The following is a 7021-nucleotide window of genomic DNA, read 5'->3' as shown; positions in this document are numbered from 1 at the left end:
TCGTCCCCTCATGGAGAATATTCATGTTATGCTATATTCCAGGGACGGTGATGCGCCATTACGCATGGCGCAATAGGCATGGGTTGTTATTGAGCGGGTGTGTCTGTGCTTCTAGTACCGGGCGGACCCAGTTGGGCACAGACTACATCATGCTTCGCCCTTAACCCAATAGCGATAGCCTTAGAGGGCGAAGCCATATACGAAATAGAACTGAAGTTACCTACTGTAACTCCAGCTTCTATGAGTATTGGCGAAGCCCTCTAAGTGCTGGGCCCCACTGGCTCCACGAATAGCTGAAGAAAAGTTATTTGGTATGGGAGCAGATTGTCGGGCCTCCTTCCTATTTATACCGGAATGGAGCCCGAGGGTGGGGCCCACCTTGCGGGTGGGCGTGGACTACAAGTGTTTCAGTGCTGCGCGGGTGCGCAGGGGAATTACCCAATAGCGATAGCCTGAGAGGGCTTCGCCAATACTCATAGAAGCTGGAGTTACAGTAGGTAACTTCAGTTCCTCCGGTTTGTATCCCGGTAAGTTATTAGCGACTGGTCATAAAGAACCGGGTGATTTGCTATTGCAATAACTAATTTTCTTCTCCATTTTCAGGAATATAGAAAATGAACTGCGGTCTTGCTCTCCCAGCTTGCACGCGGTTTGATTGGCTATAGTGCTTGTACTGTCAGATTTGCATAAACAGGATTTGATTGGCTGACGCTTCCACCTCAGCTTCAAAAGTTGAACATTGCTCAACTTTTGAATCCTGAAAATCCTGGAAATCCTGGAAATCTTCGCTTTGCTTCCCCACAATGCAGTTCGGCGAAAAGCGAGGCAAAGTGACGTCACCCCATTCAAAGTGAATGGGCAGAAGCGTTGTAAGATTTTTTTTAACACTGCTGTGTAGACGGGCCGTCACACATCAAACATGACTTTGTTTGGATTCCAGAGGAAGTTTTTTTTTTCTCATTGGACGAGAATGAATAGAATAAATCTATTTCACACTTCACAGAGTCTTAGAAACAGTTAGTGTGAGAAGGATACTCACACAAACACACACGTTTCAGAGTCATTTACACCGTAAGTATTCATTCATGAAATGTACTCACACACAAACAGTTAATGATCACACACACATCTCGTGCAGTTTTTAGCAAGTGAACATACTGTGTCTGTTCATAGCTTCCTTACACTGGAAGGTACCACATTTAATCTCATTATTATTTTTGGCCTTCCACCACATAAAATGATTTTTTATTGCTTTGGCGACAGATACAAAGGAAAATTAAAGAAACTTTGGCAGGGCAAATCCAAAAGCTCAGCAGGAACTTCTGTCCTAAATTCTAACATCCTCCCTCTCTTTACATCCTCATTTAACAAGACGCGGACATTTACCAGAAATGCAAACTTTTTTAAGGGAAACACAAAAAACATTCTTGGTTCCTCAGTCATCTTTCCTTGACTTGTAGTCACTATTCACGGAGTTGGAGGCAGAAAGGTTGCCGTTGTTGGAGATAAACCACAATGAGAAGAGTCCGGCAGCCAATGGCTCCCCTGAAGGGTCATGATGGCCATTTCTTCCTGAAAGTCTTATGCCTTACCTTGCATTAGGTTTTTGTCAGAGATTTATTTTGGGGGTGCTGTGGTGTAGCTTGACGTTTCATAGAGGGTGCTCAAACATTTAGGGTTTCCCATTAATGTACCGGTCGCTACAGTGGAATTTTCTACTGCAACAATCCCCACGCATATACACAATGTACCCGCGACTGTTACAATGGAGGCTCGATAATCAGCTCACGGCATATAGGTGTAAGCAGGGTTAAAGTGCTATTTTTATCGGTGGTGTGTGGACCTCACATAGGGGGGTCCAGGGGCAAGCTCTCCCAGGAAGATTTTTAAATATTTAAGTTAAAAGCATCAATCTGGTGCACTTTGAGAGCAAAATGAAGAGATCTGGATACATCTCTCAACACAGAACTGTAAACAGATATACTATTTCTTTATGGATATTTTACAAATCACTCCCCTTTTAAACTTTATTCATTTTTTAATGTCATATAGTATTTAATACCTGTTTTTAATTTATTCTCTTATTTTTTTATAACTATAATGATCTTATACTGTAAACGTGTGCCTCGGAAATAATTGTTTACATTAATGGTGACCAAAACGTTTGAGACCCACTGAGATAACACTGAGAGTCCTTTAGCTCACTGAGTCTCTCAGTCTGACAGGAGAGGACTCTCCTCCAGGCGCGCCGGATTCATTTTAGAATTGGGGGGGCCAAAAAAAGTGCGTGTGTATGGCCCAATCCCAAACTACGCCCTAGACACTCCCCCTCCGTGACGGAGTGAACTCCGTGGAGTGACACATGAGGCTCCCTCCTGTCAGATGGAGGGAGTAAATACAGCGGCAAGCTTTGGGACAAACTCCCCTCTCTCCGGCAGAAACAGGAAATGCCGTAACGGCTACAACGGTTTCAAATCAGCATCTCTTTGACAAAAAATGTAAATGAATAACTCAAATAAAACTCCAAACATCTTTAATTGTGTTACTTTTTTGTAAAGCTCTTAGTTTTAAACCTGATGTTTATAAGCTTCTTAGTGTTTGCAACAGTCTGTAAATATACACAATTTTATCATAAAATGCACACATTCACCTTTTTCTAGACTAAACACAGGTATGATCCTAAGTAAAAAAAAAATGAGGTTATCATGAGGTTGTTAACATTGCAATTTATCACTATCGTTTAGTGGTTTTGCAAAGATTTAACCACTCTGTTTTTGTACCATTCTGCGTTGAAGTACCTTCTCTTTGCCCAAATAATCTACTAGCGGTCTCCTTTTTTCTGATAGTTAGCTGTACAGCTTTAACCGCCTCAATGTCCCGACAGCAAACCTCCATGCAGTTGGAACCAGCCTGTTTCGGTTCAACAACGGCGGCGGTGGGGTCGGCGGCAGTTTTGACAGTTTCTGCGACCGCAGACTAGAGCTGCTGCTTTTGGGTTCATCTGGCTTCGCTGTTTGAAGAAGGTCCAGCCTCCGGAGATGTGGTAGTCAGGGATGTGACCTTCCAGTTGTTAAATTTAAGTTTAGATTGACCGTATTTAGTTTTCTTCTGCGCTGGTTCTTCTGACATGTTTGCAAGTGTATATATTCTTTATATCTCTAGGTTAACGGCTGACACACACAGCAGAACAACGTAACAAATAAAGTAAACAACGTAACAAATAAACAAATCTAAGCTTTTTTATTGGTTGTAATTTACATGGATACATTTGAATGGTGTGACAATGTCCTATTTGATTGGGTTAAAATGTACATATTCTTCCTGTTATGTCAGCCTGCTTTATTTTACCTAATGCAAAGTGACCTGCTCCATCGAAATCGTTCGCATTGACCCGAAGACACATTTTGATTCCTAGCTTTCTAATGAGATCAGGATTGTTTTTGTACTCCAAATATTAAGCAAAATATGTCACATTATATAATGACTGTTACAGAGTCATCGTTTTGAGAAAAAGGCCTTTAAAGTGTTTCTCTTCTCTGGAATCCATCGATCTGATTGATTATTAGCGGAGCAAATGATCAAAAATACTACGGAGGGAAGATATTTTCGTTTGGATTACTGCACTCACGGGAAACACCGGCTGTTGTTATGCCTGTTGTGACGTTAAATTACTCAGTTCTCCGCTTGTAATTATGCCATTACAAACTTCAAACCTGTATTTATCATCTGCATTTGCCGAAACAAGTTTAATATTCTGAAAGCCAAGACTTTGTTTATTTGAAATCAGATGAAAACGAACTGTAACGGACCCTGCCGTGTTATCTATGATTACTATGCCTTACATTCATAATTTCAGCGGGAGGGAGGGGGAGCGGCGCTGCGGAAGAGCAGAGTGGCCAGTGAGAGGCGAGCTGTGGTCTTCCCTTTACAAGCTTAAAAAAAGCGTGTAGCTAATGAGATTGAATATATATAACAATACAAAATAACAAAATATACACAGCTAGATCAGATCGCGTTTTAGATGCGACTTTAGAGTAGAGGGGAATTATTGAAACGGGATTTGTACAGTGTTCCGCGCCGCGTGTAGCTATATACGTGTGTGTGTTTGTGTATTTTTGCGTTTGTGTGTATTGTGTTTGTTTCCCGGGGAAAAGACTCACGAGAAACACCGGCTGTTGTTATGCCTGCAGTGACGTTAAATTACTCCGTTCTCCGCTTGTAATTATGCCGTTACAAGCTTCAAAGTTGTAGGCCTATTTATCATCTGAATTTGCCGAAACAAGTTTAATGTACTGAAAGCCAAGACTTTGCTTATTTGAAATCAGATAAAAACAAACTGTAACGGACCCTGCCGTGTTATCTATGATTACTATACACCTTACATTCATAATTTCAGCGGGAGGGAGGGGGAGCGGCGCTGAGGAACAGCAGAGTGGCGAGTGAGAGCTGTCATCTTCCCTTTACAAGCTTCAAACATGCCTGAAGCTAGTGAGACTGAATATAACAATCAAAAATAACAAAATGTACACAGCTAGATCAGATCGCGTTTTAGATGCGACTTTAGAGTAGAGGGGAATTATTGAAACGGGATTTGTACAGTTTTCCGCGGCATCTGCTGCTGCGAAAATGTGGGGCAGGGCTGAAAAGTGGGGGGGCCAATGGCCCCCTGGCCCCCCTGCTTCCGGCGCCCTTGCTCTCCTCCACTTTGTTGTTGAAAAAACTCCTTATATCCTTTAGCGTAGCTTGCTAGTACCAGAAGCTAACATCAACGATCTCCGGTACCGGTGCGCTCTCTCTCTCTCTCGCTCGCACACAAAATGGCTCGTTCCACACACACACAGAGCTGAGCTTTAATGAAACACAGAGACCCAGACGTAATAGTACTGTATCATATTATTTTCAAATCAATAATATTTCAAAATATGATTTATTATTTTTTTTTTTTTAAATAACCATTTTTCCTCCTGGTCTCTCGCGCCCCACCCCCCCCTGTCATGCCTCTGCGCCCCCTGGGGGGGCGCGCCCCACACTTTGAGAACCACTGCTCTACACTGTGTGTTCAATTGATATTCCTTTGTGGGGTACTTTTACACTCATTAATTTGTAACTTTAAAGGCCATGTAATGCATCTAACACAGGTGTTTTTTAACATGTAGTTTAGATATCACCAGAATAAAAATAAATAAAAATGTTTAAAGTTTCGTCATAATTAAATGACATATACGTTAAAAACCGATGTTGGTTCCGAAGTTTGCCGAGTACGCCCCCGATCACTCCCGAACGAGCGGTGACGTCACACGTGGCAAACATTGCCATTTGATCAAATCAGTCCGAATGGCAAGCAACGCGATAACTTCAGACAGCGACAGCGACAGCGATCATTCAAGCTCAGATTCGGTGGGTTATCTGGATACAGTTACAGAAGTAGAGAGTCAACCAGCTAGCCTTTCACTTCAAGGCATCTTGCCTTATAAGTACGAGCCTCCTGCCCAGCAATCGAACAACGAGGCAGAAACTTGTGAAAGAGAAGCGGATTCCGCAGCCGGCGAGACTCGAGTCGGCAATACTGAATGGTAAATTCTGTTTTATTTAATTTGACCTGCACTAAATGTCGATCTTAATTTGTCATCTGTTCCTCACACGTCCGGCAGATATTGTTTTGTTTTTTAATGTTCTGTACAATATTCAGGTGTACATGTCAATGCTGTGAAAGCATGCCCCACTGCAGATGAATGTGTATGCTGCAGAGAGATCTGGCAGGTGATGGAACAAATAGACAGTTTGCAACCTACTGACCAGATAGCAGAGTCCTGCATCGGGTCGGGTATCCGCGGGTACCCGACGGGTGACCCGCAAAAAAGGTGATTTGCGGGTGGTATTTTTTCAAACGCTTTTTTCCGGGTTCGCTTCTGGGTAAAACAAAGATGATGCGGGTCCGGTTGCGGGTGTTGCATAATAAATATATTTAAACAATAATAATTTAGTTTAATGTTTAAATCCTCAGACCTCTCCTCCGCGTTACCGAGCATAATCATAACCTCTGCAGTGCATCTATCTGCTGCTGAGCGCACCACATTCTGAATGGCTGAGGTGAAGCTCTCTATAGGGGAGAATACAGCATTTTCAATAACTCTTCCTCAAGAGCGAAATCCAACGTCTGGGAGGCTTTTGGTGTCATCCTAGATGGAGAAAATAAACAACATCCCAGGCTTTTTGAGCCAAATATGCAACTGCGTGTGTTAATAATTGCACGTTGTCACTGCTTATAGGCCTATATATGCGGGTTCGGGTCGGGTTGCGGATCATGTGCCGGCGGGTCGGGTCGGGTTGCAGAACTAATTGGCAATATGTGCGGGTAGCGGGGCGGGTTCGGTACTGCACGTCACGGGTGCGGGGCGGGAGCGGGTCTTGAAAATCAGACCCGTGCAGGACTCTGCCAGATAGAAGACACCGACGAGAAACCAAGGTGCATTATTAGCCACCCAGGCTTTAGAGAAGGCTGTCTCAGTGTTTGGACACTGAAAATAGCGTATCTTCAATACAAACAACAACACAGAGCAGTTGATGGCCCACTACACCAGTAAGTAAATATTGATTGACCCAACTGCCTATTGCAGCTTTGCTTTCATATAATACTTTTAGTCGCTACAGATATGGTACACTTTTAAAGATACCATTAAACTCTTTCAAGCAGTCAAAAACAGCTTGGCTTTTATTTTTTCTGTGTATGCAAGTTCAATGTATGCTTGGGAAAAGAAACAACTACACATGTGAGGAAATATATAAGAGGTCTATGATTCTGTCAAGCAGTCATGTAAAACCTCATATTTATTTTGTACAAGTAAAATACAAATATCATGTTATAAGCCAATTTGTAACCATTGCTACATAATAGTACTACATAACATTTTATTTTTCTCCAAATATATTTATAATCTGTATACTTTTTTTTCATTAGGAAGTATCGATATACAGCTTATCGACAGTTTGTACGTTGGTGCTGGGGTGTACTCGGCCCAAA

This window comes from Notothenia rossii, assembly GCF_949606895.1.
Source record: "Notothenia rossii genome assembly, chromosome: 5".
Taxonomy (NCBI): domain Eukaryota; kingdom Metazoa; phylum Chordata; class Actinopteri; order Perciformes; family Nototheniidae; genus Notothenia; species Notothenia rossii.
The sequence above is the reverse complement of the archived record's forward strand: the minus strand, read 5'-3'. Positions refer to the sequence as shown.